Here is a 20294-nt window from a genome sequence, read left to right as displayed (position 1 = left end):
GCCTATAGATGTTTTACATGTTTAAACTTGTGATTAGATATTACTCTCTGATAAATAATTTAAAAATTTATAAAACTAAAATCATCGTTAATCTAAAGTGACAACAGGATGAATTTTGTTGACTTCCATAGTTTTAACCTTTATTAAATTTTACATTATATTGTTTTATTCACAAATATAAATAAAACATAAAATACTTTGATATATGTAGAAATTTTAAAAATGTAATTAAAAATGAAATTAAAATTTAAAAAATGTAATTAAAAATTACATGTGAATTTTCCATTTCTTAGTTCCAACACACATATTTTATATGTTATAATCATTGTATATATACATACATCTTCTGAGTTGGTAGCACCCCTTGAATCCTTCCTATATTAATAACAGCTCTATATAGAAATAATAACTATGTATCTATAGAAGTTGTATTTATAAATTTCTCACAGTCTGTGTGATTTTTTTAGTTCCAAATTCTACATTCAATTCACAAAATTCATTTTACTTTTACCACCTGCATGAAATTTATCAAGTTTCATAACTATCATCTTCAAAATATACCTTTATCTTTTATCTGTATAGTCTATTCTACCATCACGTTTTCCTAGAGTACTACAGGAGACTCTTGTCTAGTCAGTCTCACTTATGACTGATTTAACATTCATTACATCACTGCAGGTAGAGTAATAATTATATAGCACATTAGACAATACAAACATTCCATCTTAGATCTCAATCACAATGGTATGTTCACAGTGGTGTTCTCTGGTCTCAGTTTTCTTTTCTTCTTACTCCTTACTTTTAAGTTTTTCAAGCTTTCAGATGACTAAACCATTGTCCCACATTGGGGCATTAGATGGGTTTTCTTCTACAGCAACTGCACTTTGTTTCTTTTCATTTACCTTGAAAACTACCATTTATTTTTTTATCTACAATTTAAGCATCACATCCACAGACTATCTTAGTCTCTCCATTCTAAATTATGTAACCTTTGTAATTTTTTATTTAGCTCTGTTATGTTTTTTATCATGTACCACAATTTATATTCCATAAGTGCTTGTGAAAATGCCAGTTTAATGAACAGTTCCCACACTATATTGCAATTTTTATAGACACTTTACTTATAAATAGGTCACTTACTTCCTAAAATAGCAACTGGGTTTTTCAATCAGCTCTCATATTAAGTTCAAAAGTTCCAGTTTGCCTTTTAATGTTCTTTTCAAATAACTCTCCCCATCTGGCAATATTCACTTCCAGTAGAGACAAACATGGAAAAGGAATATCAAAGTGTGGAGAGAGTCTTCCAATTGCCAAACTATGTGATAAAATTTTTTACCTACATGATCTAAATTGGTCTTCACGATAATCATTTGCAAAGGTATATTGTTGCATCTCATTTTACAGATAAGAAAACTGAGTCTCAAACACCAAATGATTTGTAGGAAATTTTGGATTTAAACACAGAACTGGGACAAAAGCTCCCTGATCTTTTTCTTGCTTGCCTTAGCTCACACATGTCTTACTCATATCTGTTCCTCTCGCCATTGCACATATGCAATTCTACATGTTTAAAATATACTCTAGCCTTACCATCCCACATCCTGACTTTTGTTAAACCTTTCTTAGAGCTTTTCTTTTACATGTGTTTTCGAAAATATAACTAAGGTGACACTAATTAGTATATCATTTAGTCTGTTTAATTTAAAAGGTTCTAATATTCCTTTATCAGTGCTTTAGAACTGTTAATGCAAATATTTAATTGCAAGTATATAGACAAAGAATAAAACCTCTGGCTTTTATAAATATATGCTCTTTTATAGTATGTCTTGTATGTGTTATTGAGTTTGACAAGCTCGAGAGAATAACAGCCAATTTTCCAACAGACTGCTGAAAGCAGTAGATACTTTTACTTGTCAGAGAATTTTCCTGAATCAATAGTAAATTGATTCTGAATGTTCTTTCTCATCAAATACTGTCAACATTACAAGACCACCTTTTCATATTGCACACTGCCGAGATAGTTTTAATATGCAAACTTTCACTTATCTTGTCTCCTATTCTTGCTTTGAAATCTCTCTGGTTGCAAAACATGCAGCCAGATGTATGCTTGTGGTTACTCAGATGCTAGAAGTGTTCAAAATGCATTCCACATTTTAAAGCTAGCTAGTGGTGCATACCAGGTGCCTTTATGTGATGTTGCTGGACATTAAAGAAAATGTGATTGCAGTTCAGCTTGCACTTTCTTCCATGTGACAATGATAAAACTACTGAAGGCTAGTCCCTGAAAATCGGGTAGTCCTCCCTGAATAGAAACTTTATTTTTCCTCAGTCCTAGTTTGTTTGATCAAAAGTAACTTGGGGTGGGGGGATTCTCTTTCTTACAATGTCCAGATCACATTCTATCATTGAAGGAAATCAGGGCAAGACCTCAAGTTAGGAACCCTGAAGCAGGAACTGAACCAGAGTCCATAGAAGAGTACTTCTCATTGCCTTCCTTCACATGCCTAGCCCAGCTATCCCTCTCATACTGCCTAGGACTACCTTTCCATGGATGATACCAGCTCACAGTTGAATGAGCCCTTCTACATCAACTAGTAATTAAGAAAATTTCCCATAGATGTTTTTATAGGCCAATATGATGGAGATAATTCCCAGGTGACTATAGTTTAAGTTAAGTTGATACAGGGGTAGCTGAAGCATTCCTTTTTAAAGGATAATTAAGGCTACTTCAGTGATGTTAAGAGGAAAAATTTTTATCTAAGCATACAAATATGGATTCTACCAATTAGAATTTAATAGCAGATTCCAAATGACCATTTGGAGTAGGAAATATCATAGTTTAGTGTGGGTTGGAGATGTGCATATACTCATGAGACGTATGCCTCTTTTATAGAACTGCTTTATCTAACTGTCAGAATGTACTTGAATCTCATATTTTATTAATCTTTCTTTCACAGTTCTGTCTATTGTATCATTTAAATTATGAAGAAAGAATGTTTAAGATACTGGTATTTGCAGTTGTACATAGTTCATTTACTTCTGTCCTTGATAGCACTGCATCTACACATCAGTTATGAGAACAATAATATTTATTTTAGATTTTGATTTTTTATTTTCTCAAAAACGGCCCATTTATTTGGAGATTTTCTCTCACACAATTGGGTAAAAACTATTATTAAATTTTTCAGAGTTTAAAAGTTACCCCTTCCATAATAACCATTTGCATTTGGTCCTGGTCCTTAGTACTTTTGAACCTGCATACAACTTACTTGGTTCATCGACTTTTGAAGATCCAGCCCAATTTATTTAAAATATTAACCTTGTCAGTTGGGTTACATTTTTATTACTAAGGTTCTCTTACTTAGAATGAAAATGCTATAAGCAGTATGTACTGTCATGAAGCTTTTATTGGTATACAGAGTGTGCTAATATAAAATTTTGCTAAGGTTTTATGAGGCAGTCTGACACATCCTAAGCTAGCCTTGAACTTTCTATGAACCCACATAAGGCCCTAAACTTCTGACCCTCCTGCCTCTATTGACTGAGATTATAGTCATATAGCATCATGTCACGCTTATTAGGAGCAGGGATGAAATACAAGGACTTATGTATAATAGGTTAGCACTTAATCAAGTGCGCTAAACCCATATTACTTGTTCATTTCTGATACTTGATTTATTCATAAATTAATGCTGAATTTTTTGGTCTTGGGAAATCATCTCATTTTATGCAAATACAACTTTTCTAGTTTCTACATGGTGCCTGGTGATCAGCTTTTCTTAATTATTGAAAACAATAGTTTTTGCAATAGTATTGTGTTTTTACATATTCTACTTGCATTTCTGGTAGAAAGTTGAGGTTTACACTAGTAGTATTCTTGAAGCCAGGCTCAAAAATTGTTATTGAATTTCTTTGTTTTCAAAAATTGTCAGATATATGTGTTTAAAATTAAATAACTCAAAGAATCAAAAACAACTTTCTGCTATTTCTGTATGTTTACATAAAATGTGTTCTTAGCAGAAACACTTTGATAAATTCAAGGATGAAGCATCAAAATATATAGTGATTAAAAAAATTAACCTCACAACCACTCACACATACAGCCAGGTGTGTGTATGTGTGTGTGTGTGTGTGTGTGTGTGTGTGTGTATTAAAAAGAGAGAGGCAAGGGGAGATGGGAGGGAGAATGGGAGAGAGAAAAACAAAATATTTCAGATTAATCTCAAGTTATCACACCTTGATTAGAAAATATAAATTTAAACAAAATATCAGTTATTAAGTTATTTGAAAATTGAATATTAAAAGATGGTAGACTTCTGTCTTAGTTAGGGTTTTACTGTTGTGAACAGACACCATGACCAAGGCAACTCTCATAAAGACAACATTTAATTGGGGCTGGCTTACAGAATCAGAGGTTCAACTCATTATTATCAAGGTGGGACCATGGCAGCATCCAGGCAGACATGGCTCAGGAGGAGCTGAGAGTTCTGCATCTTCATCTGAAGGCAAACAGAAGACTGGCTTCCAGGCAGCTAGGATGAGGGTCTTAAAGCCCACACCCACAGTGACACACTTCCTCCAAGACCACACCAAATCCACAAGGCCACATCTCCTAATAGGGCCACTCACTGGGCCAAGCATATTCAAAGCACCATGATTGTAGAAGCAAATAATTTTTAATTTTTATCTCCTAATATTGTGATTATAGTAATAAACATGAATGTTTAATTTTAGTAGTATATATTCAAGTATTTTGCAGATAAAATATGATGTCCAGGAATGGTTGAAAAATAAACCAGTATAGGGATGTGAATCTTAGATAAAACTAGCCATTTCTGAATAAACCTTGGGATAATATGTTCATCAGTATATAATTTTCTTTATTTTGTGTTTGAAAGTTTCACAATAAAATTTTAAAGAAAAAAATCAATTTTTGTGAACCTTAGTTTGAATTATTGACATATATTCATCATCTCAACTTGCTTTTTATTGCTTCTAGATTGAAACAAATAGGCCCAATTCCCATATTGTACTTGGGAACTTACTGAAAATTCTAGTGCATTAGTAATAATGTTTCACCAAAAAAAAGTATTATATGATTAGAATAATGTGGCTAAGCAATACTATTCATGTTTCTTTTCACTTATCTGAATAATATAGAAAAATGGTCATTGAATTCTTGAACTCACTATATGTGATTGCCTATATGGGACTACATAAGACTCTGACTCTAAATAGGGATAACACAGGGGTATAAGGGGCCAAGCCTCTCTCAGGGAAGGAGTTTGGGCCAGAGCAGCTGAGTTGAATCAACTAGCCAGAGACCGAATACCCAAGATATAATTCACAGACCACATAAAGCTCAAGAAGAAAGACCAAAGTGTGAGTGCTTAGGTCCTTCTTAGAAACGGGAACAAAATACTCGCAGGAGCAAATACAGAGACAAAGTGTATAGCAGAAACTGAAGGATCCATCCCATATACAGTCACCAAACCCAGACACTATTGTGGATGCCAAGAATTGCATGCTGACAGGAGCTTAATACAATTTTCTCCTGAGAGGCTCTGCCAGAGCCTGACAAATACAGAGGCAGATGCTAGCAGCCAATCATTGGACTAAGCACAGAGTCCCCAATAGGATCCCCAATGGAGGAGTTAGAGAAAGGACTGAAGGAGCTGAAAGGGTTTGCAAACCCACAGGAAAAACAGCAATATCAACAAGCCAGAACCCCAGAGCTGCCAGGAACTAAAGCACCAATCACAGAGTACACATGGAGGGACACATGGCTCCAAGTGCATATGTAGCAGAGGATGGTAGGGCATCGATGGGAGGAGAGGCCCTTGGTCCTGTGTAGGCTTGATGTCCCAGTGTAGGGGAATTCAAGGGTGTGGAGGCAAGAGTGGGTGGGTGGGGAAATACTCTCATAGAAACCGGGGAGGGGGATGGGATAGGGGACAGGTGATAGGATAGGAGATTTCCTGGGGGGGACTGGGAAAGGGGATAACATTTGAAATATAAATAAAGAAAATATCAAATAAAAATAATAAGAAGAAAAAAAGAAAAGAAAATTCTCTACAGGCTTACCTGCAGTCTGATATTAGTAAGGCATTTTCTCAATTGAGGTCCCCTCCTCTCTGATGACTCTAGCTTGATAAATCTAGTAAGCACAATTGCTACGACTGATTAATGGCTTTGTATTTGAGGTGGCTACAAAGGTCAATATCCTACAGCCGTATCTCTTTGTTTTAAGGGGGACTTTAAAAAAAATTGAAACTTGTTTGACAATAAAAAAAGAAAAAATTACGAAATGGTGATCTTATGCAGTATATCTCAGAGGTTAAAAAAAAACAAAAACAAAAACAAACAAACAAAAAGAAATGTTCTTGGCCTAGATAAGATTATATGGAGGCTAGAAGCTTCCATGACAAGGCCTACACTAGCTGACATAGATAGTAAGTCTCTGAGACAACAATTACACAAGCATTCAACACATGAATATATAGGGGGGCATACCTATTCAAACCACCACAAGTATGGTGGTACTCCAAAAGACAATTTGATAATTCAGTTGGGTTTAAGTAATGAAGTACAGACACTGGTTACGTTATGTATATAGTAAACAAAAAAAATTATTCATACAAGCATTTTGCAACAGCCAAAAATTTCATTTAGCTACTCAGAAAAGTGAATGCTTTAAAACTAAGGTATATGTGGTTTATTGATTATTTTTTTATTATTATTTTTTAATTTTTTATTAATTATTTTATTTATTAAAATTTTAGATGTCCCCCTTCCTAGAGCACCCTTCAGGAACTCCTTACCCCACTCCCCTCCCCTTGACCTTTAAGAGGGTGATGCCCCACCCACTCATTCACTCTCCACCTCACCCCTCTAGCATCCCTCTTCTCTGGGATATCAAGCCTCCACAGGACCAAGCATCTCTCCTCCCACTGAGGCCAGACATGGCAGTCCTCTGTTACATATGTAGCAGGGGCTATGGACCAGCTCATGTTTGGTTGATGGCTTAGTTCCTGGGAGTTGTGTGAGGGGTCTGGATAGTTGACATTGTTGTTTTTCCTAAGAGGTTGCAATACCTTTTAGCAATACCCTTTAGTCCTTCCCCTATCTTTGCTATGAACTCACCAGGATCAGTCCAATAGTTGGCTGTAAGTATCTGCATCTATCTTAATTAGGTGCTGGAAGAGCCTCTGAAAAGACAGCCATATCAAGTCCCTGTCTACAAGCTCATCCCAGCATCAGTAATAGTACATGGGATGTATCCCAAGGTGGGGCAGTCTCTGGATGGCCTTTCCTTTCCTTCAGTTTCTGCTCCATTGTTTGTCTCTGCATTTCTTTTAGACAGAAACAATTCTGGGATAATAATTTTGAGATGCATGTATAGCCCCATTCCTCAATTGAGGACCATGTCTACCTAGTGGAGGTGGTCTCTTCAGGTTCTATCTCACCGTTGTTGGGCGTCTCTGCTAATGTCATCCCCTTTGGGTTCTGGGAGCTGCACATTCCTGGTATCTGGGACTTTCTAGTGATTGTTCCTATTCCCCACCCTACACTGATATATTTCTATTTATTCTTCTGGCTTTCTGGGCTTCTTTCATGTTTTTCCCCATACCTGATCCTGCCTCTCCTTATGCCTCCTCTTTGCCACTTCTACCCACTCTACCTCTCATGACTATTTTCTTCCTCCTTCTAAGAGGAACTGAAGCATCCACCATTGTGCCTTCCTTCTTGTTAAGCTTTGTATTGTCTGTGCGTTGTATCATTAGTATTTTAAGATTTTTGGCTAATATCCATTTATCAGTGAGCACATACCATGTATGTCTTTTTGGTCTGGGTTTTCTCACTCAGTATGATATTTTCTAGTTCCATCCATTTGCCTGCAAAATTCATGAGGTTCTAGTTTTTAATAGCTAAATTTTATTCCATTGTTTAAATGCACCACATTTTTTTTATCCATTTTTTCCGTTGAGGGACATTTGGGTTGCTCCCAGCTTCTGGTTATCACAAGAACCTGTTATGAACATAGTGGAGGATGTGTCCTTGTGAGTGTGTGGAGTCTTTTTTGGGTATATGCCCAGGAGTGGTACAGATGGGTCTTCAGATAGAGATATGTCCAATCTGAGGAACCACCAGAATGATTTCTAGTGGTTGTATCAGCTTGCAATCTCACCAGGAATCCAGGAATGTTCCTCTTTTTCCATATCCTCTTCATCAACTGCTGTCACATGAGTTTTTGATATTAGCCATTCTGATTGGTATAAGGTGGAATGTCAGGGTAGTTTTGACTTGCATTTTCCCCATGACTAAGAATGTTGAACATAGGTGCTTCTTGGCCATTTGAGATTCTTCAGTTGAGAATTTTCTGTTCATCTCTGTACCTCATTTGTAATTGGGTTATTTGGTTTTCTGGAGTCTAACATCTTGAGTTCTTTGTATATTTTGGATATTAGCCCTTTATCAGAGTTAAGGTGGTAAAGATGTCTTCCCAACCTGTAGGTTGCTGTTTAGTTCTTTTGGCAGTGTCCTTTGCTTTTCATTTTCATGAGGTCTCATTTGTCAATCATTGATCTGAAAACCTGAGCCATTGGTGTTCTGTTCAGGAAAATTTTCCCTTTGCCAATGTATTCAATGTATTCAAAGCTAGTTCCTACTATCCCTTCTATTAGATACAGCATATCTGGTTTTATGTGGAGGTCCTTGATCCACTTGTACTTGAGCTTTGTACAAGGAAATAAAAATAGATTATTCTTCTACATACAGATGACAAGTTAGACAAACACAATTTGTTGGAAATGTTTTCTTTTTTTCGACTGTATGTTTTTGGCTTTTTTGTTAAAGATGATCATGTGACCATTGGTGTGTGGGTTTATTTCTGTCTTCCATTCTATTCCATTGATCGACCTGTCTGTCTCTGTACCAATACCATGCACCTTTGATCACTATTGCTCTATAGTACAGCTTGAGGTAAGGGGAAATCACCATCCCTTATTTGGTTTGGTTTTTCAAGACAGGGGTTCTCTGTGTAGCCTGTTCACTCTGTTGGATCATGTTGGCCTCATACTCAGATCCATCTGTCACTGCCTTCCAAGTGCTGGAAAAAGATATGCCACCCCCACACTTGGCTGCTTAGTAAATTTTTAATGTTAGAGTTTTAATTATGTATGTGTGCATATGTGCAGGTGAGGGCAGGTACATGTTGATGTCAGTAGACATCATCAGATCCCCTAGAGCTAGTTATAGGTGGTTGTAAACTACCTGATGTGGATGCTAGAATATAACCTCTGGTCCTCTGTAAGATTAGTACAACTCTTAACTGCTGAGCCATTTCTCCAGCCTCCACTTATGAAATTTTTCATTAATATTTTAAAAGTATCATTGTCATAATTAAGAAGCTACATGTAACAGAAACCACAGAGGGTAAAACCACATAATCTGGGAAATAAACTGACCACAATCTTTTTTAAAAAAATTTTTTATTGGATGTTTTATTTACATTTCATATGTTGTTCCCTTACCCCATCCCCCACCCACCCAAGAACTCCCTATCCTCTCACCCCTCCTCCTTCTTCTCTGTGGATGTAACCCCTACCTACCCCCCCCCCTCCCACCTCTCCACCCTCAAAATTCCCACCCCCTGGGGCATCCAGCCTTCATGAGGTCAAGGATCTCTTCTTCCACCTGTGCCCGGCAGGGCCCTCCACTCTTACGTATTCAGCTGAAGCCCTGGATCCCTCCCTAAGTGCTCCCAGGCTGGTGGTTTAGACCCTGGGAGCTGGACCACAATCTTTTTCACCTTGCCTTAGTCTGCTTATTCACATAATTTAATCTAGATGTTATTTCCCACAGCATATGATCAAGTTCATATTTCTTCAAGAAATATGCTAATAACTACAACCACAAATATTTATTACCTGTTCATTGGATATTTGAAAACTCAATCAAGTGAACAAATAAAATAACAATACTGACTATATCTCAGTATAAATCTAAAATATATAAACTTTATTATCATTTAATTGATCTAAGTTTGAGCTTTAACAGTTTGGAAAATATAGATATTCTTTCATAGTGCCAAATAGATGGAATATTGCATAGGCTAAGAAAAAGCATCATATGCACAGGGCTTAATTATTTTTTCCATTGTACTATTAGAAACACCAAATTTTAAATACATTAATTTGATTTTCTTTCTTTTTTTCCTTTAAAGCCTACAGCACCCAGTATTCCCAGGTGGTCTCCCATCCAAGTACTAACCAGGCCCTATCCTGTTTAATTTCTGAGATCAGAGGGGATTGGGCACATTCAGGGTGGTATTTTCCTCCATTGTATTATTAGAAACACCGAATTTTAAATACATTAATTTGTAAAGAAACTTCTTAACTGAATTTTTGGTAATTTTAATAAACCCTGTATTTGGAAATTTATAATAAGCCATAGAAAACTAAGGCATGATTCATATACATCAAATCCCCAAACCTTAAATAAAATCACAACAATTTAGCAAAGAGTACACTTTGAAAAAATTTAATAGTCTTATTTTCTTATACTTGGTTAAGTTCTGTAAGAGAAAAATACTTTCTGGCTGCAATTGGATCAATCAAATTGTCTAGGTTCAGTGAATTCCTACAGTTTCTTGCAGCAATAAACAGTGTTTTAAAGCTCAGATGCCTTGTGATATGATGAAAAGTGAATTTTTCTATGTTATTAGATATTTTGTCATGAGTAAGAGAGTGTATTGTAAGTTCCTAAAGAAGTTTCAGAAACTTAGGACTTTTAAGCATACTTTTCTGTGTGGAATACTTCAACCATTTCCTTAGTTTCTTTCATCCTACAGATTTTAACCTCAAAATGTCAGATATTGTAGAGTACTCACTGTCTTCTTCTCACTATGTTTACTACTCACAACTAAAAATTTCTATGCATCTACAGCATTTCCTGGACTCAGAACTCAAAAAGAACAGCCCCTAAGTGTTATTTTCTTTAGTCTTATCTACTAAAATAACAGGAAAAATAATATGGATTCAATACAATTAGAGAAATTAACAACTTTTAAATGTTTTTATTGGCACATGACATAAAAATTATTTTAATTGTGATACTTTAGTACATACGTGAGAGATGTATATTTTAGCAGTATTCAACATGCTTCTCACTCCCTATTAACTTCTTCTGTCCCCTCCTATTCTGGCAAAACTGTTTTCTCTTCTCAATTACCCCCTTCTTTTTACTTTTCCTATAAGTAAATTCAATCTCTCTCTCTCTCATACACACAGAGACAGAGACAGAGACAGATACAGACACAGACACAGTGGAAGGAGTTAGAAGAGGAAGAGGAAGAAGAGGACTAAGGAGAAGAGGAAGAAAAGAAAGAGGAGGAGCCAGGAGAGGAGAAGAGAGGAGAGGAGGGGAGGAGAGGGGAGGGGAGGAGAGGAGAGGAGAGGAGAGGAGAGGAGAGGAGAGAGAGAGAGAGAGAGAGAGAGAGAGAGAGAGAGATGACCGGGAAGAGAAAACATAACTAAGCTAAGGTTTATGAGACTATAATCAGAACTCTAATAGAAGTTTCAAACAATCATCATATATGGAAAGAAAGATCAAACACAATGTATGTGCCAATACTAAGAAAAAAATCAACATTAGTTTTTCATGTATATAAAGTTGCATTAATTGCAGCACAAATTTTCTATGCCTCTTTATAACAGACATTAGGAACCTAAGGATATGCTGTTTTCTTCTCTTTTAAACTTTGATGTCTTTACCCGTCCCCATAAGATAAGCACTATGATTTCTATTTGACATACCATATTACCAAATCATTGGACCTAAAGACAACTAGTAACAAGGCAGCCCTGAATATATATGGCAGATAACATACGTGACACAATTACAAGAATACAAAGTCACTTTGAGGGAAAAAAAAACTAGATACAATGAAACAATAGCATAACTTTGAAAAAAAAGGCTGATATCAGGTAATATGTAAAATTAGGGCTCATGCTATGTCGCTGTTAAATGTATGGCCACAATTAATTAAATTGATCTCAGATATATTTTAGAATAATGAATCTTCAGATTGACACAACATTGTCCCAGCTTAGAAAATGACTTATATAGTACAAAATCAGTTTTTTATAAATTCATTTAATATATTCCAAATCAGTATATATTTCCTTTCACTAAGGCCAAAATAGATTAATTTTCTTTAGCTAAATGCAATATATATTCTTATAGAAATATGAAATATTCAGTAGCAACTGCAGTGTAAGCTAAATGGAAAACTATAAGAGAGGTACAGATAAACTCATAGAAGGAGAGAGGATGCTGGGTAAAGAGGTGGTGGGGATGGTAGGCAGCAGAGTTTTGTTGAGTAGTTACTTTGGCAGGTCTCAGAAAGAAGAAATGATAAAACTACACCACTCTGAAGACTCTGAGATCAGGGTGAAGTGGGCAGTGGGAAGAGCATGGCCTGCCCATATGTTTTGCATAGGGAAGCTCTGCTCATTGGCTTCAGCTATCAGCATGTTGTTGTGTTCCTACTTACTTTTTTCAGTTAGGTATTTCTCTAGGAGTCAAATCATTTAGGAATGTCAACATCAGTATTTCTCAGCAGTGGATATCAAATGCTTTCAACACATTAGTTAAACTGGCAGCAGAAATCTGAAGGTGCAAACATTTGTTCCCCAGCACAGAGGAAGCCACTCTTTTTCTTGAACATTAAATACCTTTTTGATTTTTTTTCCTCCTAGTGTTGGGCATTTTCATCAATAGCATCATTTGGGAACTTCTGGGTTTTCAATGGGTTCTGTGTTTTTGCATGTATTCTTCTGCATTTGTAGTGTTTATCTTACTCTTATAGAATGTGTGCTCTTCCACAAGTGGCTCTACTATGTCCTATAAATTGTGACCAACTTGTGGTAAGCCACTGTTTGGCCTGTGTAGTTGGGTATGGGTATGTAGTTGGTTTAGGGAATGGGTATGGGTATGTAGTTGGTTTAGGGAAGTTGGGTATGCTGCTTTCTTCCTCTGACTACATTAATATTGGATCACTGAATCAAGTCAAACTCTGTCAACTTGATGGTTTATAACATGACTTATCATCTCTCTGTTTTAGATTGAACAGTTCTCGTACAGAAGGTCCATGGTAGAGTGTGTTGTGGACCCAAGTGATGGATTATAGACACCCAGTGAGGCATATTCTTAAGGCAGCATGTCCCAGTTCATCTTCCTTAAGCTTCTTTCTTTGAGAAATTATAATAGTCCCACAAATATGCCAAATGTGTATTTCTTTGAGTTTAGCATTCTTAACCATAATTTGAGACCTGTGGTAACCTTCTTAGTACATTTACAATAAGGGAACTGAGGCCAATTTTGTCCAAGAAAGTTGAAGACATAGCCCAGTTGTAGAGCACTTGTGTAACTGCAGAAATTATTGCTTTACACAAGAAAAAAGTTATCCATACGACATGTTTAACGTCACTAGCAAAGGCTCTAATTCAGATGTTGCCACACTTTTGTGGCTTAGATTGAGCAACTCCCTACTCCTTAACCTTAAAGATAGAATATGTTGAATTTACCATGTGTGGTGTGGACTGCAGAATGAAGGAAGTTAACTGCTGATGGATCCTCCCATTCATCTTGCCAAAAAGCATGCTGAGATCATAGAATGAAAAATTAGTTTAATGAATCAGACTACTTTGTGGTTTATCATTGTTAGTAATGCAATTTCAGAAGCAATGTTGACTTAGAGTTTAGTCATTTTTCTTGGATTACTGAGTATAAGTTATCAAAGGCATGTTTATCTCCTGTCTGGTTTCTTTACATGCTTGCTCTTATACATGGGAAACAGAGTATGTAGTAGACATTCCCTGACCATTGTGGTGTTTGGTATATTGCGGTGAGTTTTCCACAGTTTTTATCTTCCCTAGTTTCCTAACGTGAGCTCTTTTGGTCATGACTCATCTGTAATGTTGTGAAAGTTCACTTATAAACTGTCTTGTGGAAGTAATTGTGATTTAAGAGTGCGCTGATTATATTGCAACATGTCAATGCCTTCTGTTTGATTCTGACTGTCAGCAAGATTGCATTGTAAAAGTATTTCCTTTCTATGTTTTTGGGATTGGGATTTATTTTTACAATTGATGAAAATAATTTTTGGTGGAATTGAAGATTTCACAGGGCCTCATGCATACTATGCAAGTACAATACCATTGAATTTTATTCTCCAGCCCTTTAAAAAATTTTCTTCTGGGCTGATGGAAGCTACCCAAGATGACTAGGTGCCCTCCAAAAAAGTGAATGGAGGACCGAGAAATGGGAAAGATGGAAGAACAGATCAGTGCATGTGGTGTGGAGAGAGAAATAATGGAGCTTTTAAGGCAGTGACAGGTGAGAGAAAGTGGAGTTCAATGGTAGAACATGTCCTTGTCCATAGGAGTCAGCAGGATAGTGTGCAGAGGCCTGGAGTTTATACAGACGGAGACTCAGCTCCCAAAACATGCTGGCCTGTCATGTGATAGTATCACCTAATAGTATTTAAAAAATATTTGCATTAAAGTGTTAAAAGTTTTGGAAGTGTTCTAGCATTTTGGCCTAGCTGCGAAGGCCTTTACAGAACCATATAAGCAAATGAGTCAGTAGAACTGCTATGTCAATACCTTTCTGGAGTATAGAATGAGTTCAAGTATGGTAAGGACAATTAATTATGACCACAGTTGAAACTAAAAAGCAAAAAGGTAATACTATGAAAAGAATTCAGTGATAAAAGTAGCAGATAACCATGTCTGTGACAGTAGTCTCAACTAACTTTAATTATAGCTATACAACTAAAGATAATTCTAATTATATAAGAAATGAAAATAAAATAAAAGTAACTAGAGGGAAAAACCAATTATTTGAAAACAGCTAGAAATGGCCCTAACATAGATGCCTTTATTCAAGAAAATCTATGATTTTTAACCTCTATAGTTTTACCACATAAGTAGGCAAGATGGTATACTGCTGAGTTCAAAGCCAGCCTGGAGTACAATGTAAATTCAAAGCCATCTTGAGCTACCCTGTCTCAAAAAAAGAAATTAAACTTGGTAAGTTAGGGAGAAAGGGCTCTACAAAGGAGGATACGTAGGACACAGGTGCTAGGAAGAGCAAGTAGGAGAATAGAGGAGGAGAGGTTTAAGTGAGGGAGGGAAGAAGAGGAATGAAGAATAAAAAATAGGAAATTATTACATTATAAGAATTCTTAAAATCCAAATATGCTATGTTATATAAAATATGTAATAGCATATTTAGTATATATAATATCACAGATATAAAATACATCTATAATATAAACAAAATGTTACATACTTATGTGTATGTATACATGAGTGTGCCAGCATGTATGTATGTATGAATTTAGGCCACATAATACTCAGCCCAATAGTCGTAGACTATCTAACAAAAACCCCATTGTCAGGAATGAGAAACCTCTCATTAAGTTGTTGATCAGTGTTGTCCAAGTATCCTTCAAAATATTATTGCATATTGCCATTTTTCCTGTTTGTCACACAGAATTTAAAACTAAGTCTTTTTGCTGAAGACACTCAACAGTTCAGATGCTAGACCTAGAAGAATGGTCACTAATTTGAGAAGAGTTTGAGGAGAAGAGAGATTATGGAGACTTTTAAAATGGGATAAAAGGCATTTTTCATTATGTTATGATCATGATGATCCTGTGGTAGTGAGAGTGTAGAAAGGTAGTCCTTTGAATGATATTATCCCTATAGGTTCAGATGTTTGAACATTTCATCTCCAGTTGGTGACTCTGGGGAGGCTTAGAAGGTATGATCTTTTTGGAAGAAATATGCCACTGGAGTTGGACTTTGAGGTTCAAAGACTCCTTGATATTTCCAGTTCACTTTCTCAGTGTTATGCTTATTGTTAAAGATATGGTCTCTCAACATCCTGTTCCTGGTGTCTTACAAGCTCTATGTTGCCATGTATCATCATTATGGACTCCTAGTCCCTTAAAATAATAAACCAAAATATACATTTTCTTCTAAAATTACCTTAACTATATTTTATCACAGCAATGGAAAAGTAACTAATAGAGAAGTCAATTGTTGATTTTTAAAAAAAATTTAAACTATGTTGAAAGAATCCTGTAGCTGCTTGTATTCTAATGCTAACTGAATACAATAATTGAATTGGGGTCCCCCCAAACTGTCTGCATGAGAGAGTCTACACATAGCTTCTGAGAATCTGCCCTCAGTTAATTCTGATTGGTAAATAAAGATGCCAGCAGACAATAAGTAGCTTGGGAGAAGCAAGACATAGGCAGGTTTTTTAGGTTTTCTGAGCTTAGGACCATGAGAAAGCAGGAAAGGAGAGAGACACGTATGAGTGTGCAGGACAAAGAGCTGTCATGGGGTAGAGAAGCAAGGAGAGTGCCCTGAGACTATGGGTCAAGAAAACGTGAGGCAGAGTACACTAATTGAAGTTAAGAACATCCAAGAAGGAACATAGATATTAGTAAGTAGTAACTCAGAGTTATCAGAAGGATGTAGATTCTAACGGCATTGAAGTTAGGCAGTGGCCCAGCTATTGAGCGGCTTAAGGTATATTAAATATAAAAGCTGTATATTTGTGTCTTTCATCTGGGAACATAAACCGCTGAGGCGGGTAGTAACCGTGAGATGAGATTTATTAAAATATTAATACTACAAATTACTTTAAAAAAATTCTGGGTTTCTAAATACTCAAGTAAATGATGGCAATAATTTTGAAATTCCTTTTCTGGATTCAGAGAGCCAAATATGTATGCTTTATTATTAGTTGTTTATTTGATAAAACACAGTCATCAGTGTTTAAATGATGAACTACTTGGAATTTCTGAATTAACTTTTGCAATGATATAGTTTCATATATAAAAAACACCTAGAAAAAAGGCTACTTCCAAAGGAAAAGCTTATTTTGGATTATTGTTCCAATGGAATTAGAACACTTTTTTTTTTTTGAGGGTTGGGGCAAAGTACATGAAGTTATATGGGTAGCAAATGAGAATTGTCTGGGAAGAATTGATGGAGGGTAAAAATATGCTTAAAATATGTTGATAAATATTTTTTGTAAAAAGGATGGAAGTCAATTATGGTGTAAAAGAGAAGGCAACATGCAGTAAACATGATGGTAGAAATGTGTAATTAAGAGCTCAATTATCCACATGTAACCATGAAATAGAGAAAATGACTATAAGTAGCCAAGTTTTTAAATTCTCTAAGCCCACCTGTGTGACACATTTCTCCTAGCAAGGCGATACCTTCTAAACCACAATAAATAGAGTTACCTACTTGGGCACCATGTATTCTGACATTTGAATCTGTGTTAGACATTCTTATCATTCTTATTCATATGACTACACCATGACATTATATATATATATATACATATACATATATATATATATATGTATTTAAATGAAGTATTTTTGTAGCATGTATAGAAAAATTAAAAGCATATTTGTTTCCTCAATTTTATCAAAATAGAAATTAATTAAGTTATAGTAAAATAGAGAGAAATCAATAATTTAGAAGTGACAGATGACAGTCCATTCCCACAAGTGAGATGGTTGTCTTTTATGAAAGACAACCATCTATGTGGTAGAGTTATTAAAGGAAATAATGAAAGTAACAAGTAACATGATTGTTACAGGATATTATGTTATACTGTGAACCCCAAGATTGTGGCATTTAGTGAAAAAAAGCTGTTTCTTGTTATAGCATGTCTAAGCCATAGTACACATATTTAATTCCAAAGAATGAAGTTGAAATTAGTTTATAGAAGGGCAGTGGGACAAGATTGGGTGAGTGTGTGTGGGAGCACCCACAAGGAGGCAGGGGAAGAGAAACTAGGATGGGGGGTTTTCAAAGGGGAAACAGGAAAGGGGGATAACATTTGAAATGCAAATAAACAAAATAACTACTTTTTTTTTTTAAATGACGGAAGTGACTTCTAATTAAGTGGCAAAATGACAAATTGGAGAAAGATTTGGCAGACAGGTTCTCATAATAAGAGAGTGGAAAGGAAAGCTATTTAGGAGAGCACAGAAAAAGAGAGAAAAAAGGAGAAATGAGAGAAGCAATTATCCAAGGACAGTTGTATAAAGAATGAGAAGAAACTAGGAGAGTGCAACATATTACCAAAGTTAATATGAAGTCAAGCAGAGAGCAATTCAGGCAATGGTTATAGAGAAGCAATATTGAATCAGTCATCTTGGAGAGAAGTTTGAGCCAGAATAGCTGAATTGACCAGCCAGCTAAACTTCAGAAAAAGCTACAAGTGGTGAGCTTATTCAGCAGTAAGTTTCAGAGGTTGAAATCATTCTAGGACTAGACATGGAAGAAAGAAGCTTCCAGGACTAGCCATAGTTTAGCAGACAGAAATAGTAAGCCTTTGAGATAACACCTGAATCAGTCAAATAAAAGATACTTTTACAGAAGTTTACTATACAAAACCTGTGTTTTTTCTCAGTACAAATAATAAGCAAATAGAAAATCCAATAAATGACTATGTACAGTCTCATAAAGTGCAAAAAAAAGCTGGGAACATTAACAAAATATTTTGAAGACACATATTTATCTTAGTTTCTTTTCCTATTATTGTGATAAAATATTCTTACAAAAACGAGGAAGGGAGGATTTATTTTAGCTCATTATTCAAGATATTATGTAGTAGCTCATATATAATATTAGAATATTCACAGTTGCAGGAGTGTAAAGTATCTAGTCATAGCATACCCACAAAGACAGAGGTATGAATACAAACTAGTACTTAATTCACTCTTTTAATTTCACATAGTCAGTTCAGAATGCCCTGCCAACGAAATGGTCTTACCCACAAATAAGATAGATAGTTTCATGTCAAATAATGTAATCAAAGTAACTCTCTACATCCAAGCCAAAAGCTTTATCTCATATATAGTTTTAGATTCTGTCAAATAGACAACCAATAGTAACTATCACGGTACTTTAAAGTCTGAAATTTTGCTGAGAAAAATTAAAGAAGTAATGTGTGATATATACTATGATTAGTAACTAGAAGACACAATGTTTTAAAAGTATGCATTATATCCAAGTATTTGACTGCATTCACTTAAGTTGCAGTCATACTTGCAATATATAATTTTACATAATTTGGAAAGCACAATATAAAATTTATATAGAACTTCAAAATATCTAGAGTGGGATAGAAGATTTGAAGAACAAAATTATACTTACTGATCTCAAGAGACTATTAATTTAAGTAATATGTGGTATTGGTTTAAATGTGAAGCTATATCGACAGTGAAATGATGGAGGCTTCAGAAATATTCAACATATGTGGATAATTATTGTACAAAGTTGTCAAAGTGAAGCAATGTGGGAAGGGCATATTTCTGAGGACATATAAATGAAGTATGTGGAAATAAAAGGGAAGAACGAACATTGTTTCACATAATTTAAAAAATCTATGTCATAGTTCCCAAAGTAATAACTCTCAGTATAAAATACTTCATGAACATAATGTACATATTCATGATGTTGGGATGTAGCAATATTTCTTATGTAGAATATGAGGAACAAAACTATCAAAACAATAATGTATCTTCTTAATCAAAAGTAAAGCTTCTTACTCTTTTAAAGCAATTACAAAACCAAAAAGCAAACCAGGACCTAGAGAATATTCATGGTATGGATTCATGGCCAAGAACATGATTCTATTATCTGTCAATATCTTATAAAATTCAATAACATAATCAGTAAAAATTTAATGAAATTTCTACAGTGTGAAAGAAAATTTTCACAAAATAATATGGGCTACTAATAACATTGTATAATGCAAACATACAGTATTCAAACTAGAATGTCCATATGTAAGACTGACAAAATGTAGTGTCAGTACTGACATAGAATAGAATGAGATCATGCATATCACATTTAGAAGAGTAAATTGATATAATGACTTTAGAAAATACTGTGAGAATTTGCTGTAAGCTAAGCACACAATCTCATATGAAAAAAAATTAGTTTTAAGTTTCTTATCAACAAAAATTAAAGTAAGCATATTTGTATGCAAATGTTCAAGACAATAACCTTACAACAAATGACCAAAGTGTGAAGTTGACCTAAATGCATGTGGAAAATCAAATAGGCCATTGTTTTGTTGTGTACTCAGACAATGGATGATCACTTGACAATAGAATTACATGACAATTATTGATATATGTAGCAGCTTTTCAACCCACCAAATTTCATGATAAATGAAAGAAG

Source organism: Grammomys surdaster, unplaced genomic scaffold (assembly GCF_004785775.1).
Source record: "Grammomys surdaster isolate TR1022 unplaced genomic scaffold, NIH_TR_1.0 61, whole genome shotgun sequence".
Taxonomy (NCBI): domain Eukaryota; kingdom Metazoa; phylum Chordata; class Mammalia; order Rodentia; family Muridae; genus Grammomys; species Grammomys surdaster.
Note: the sequence above shows the minus strand (reverse complement) of the source record.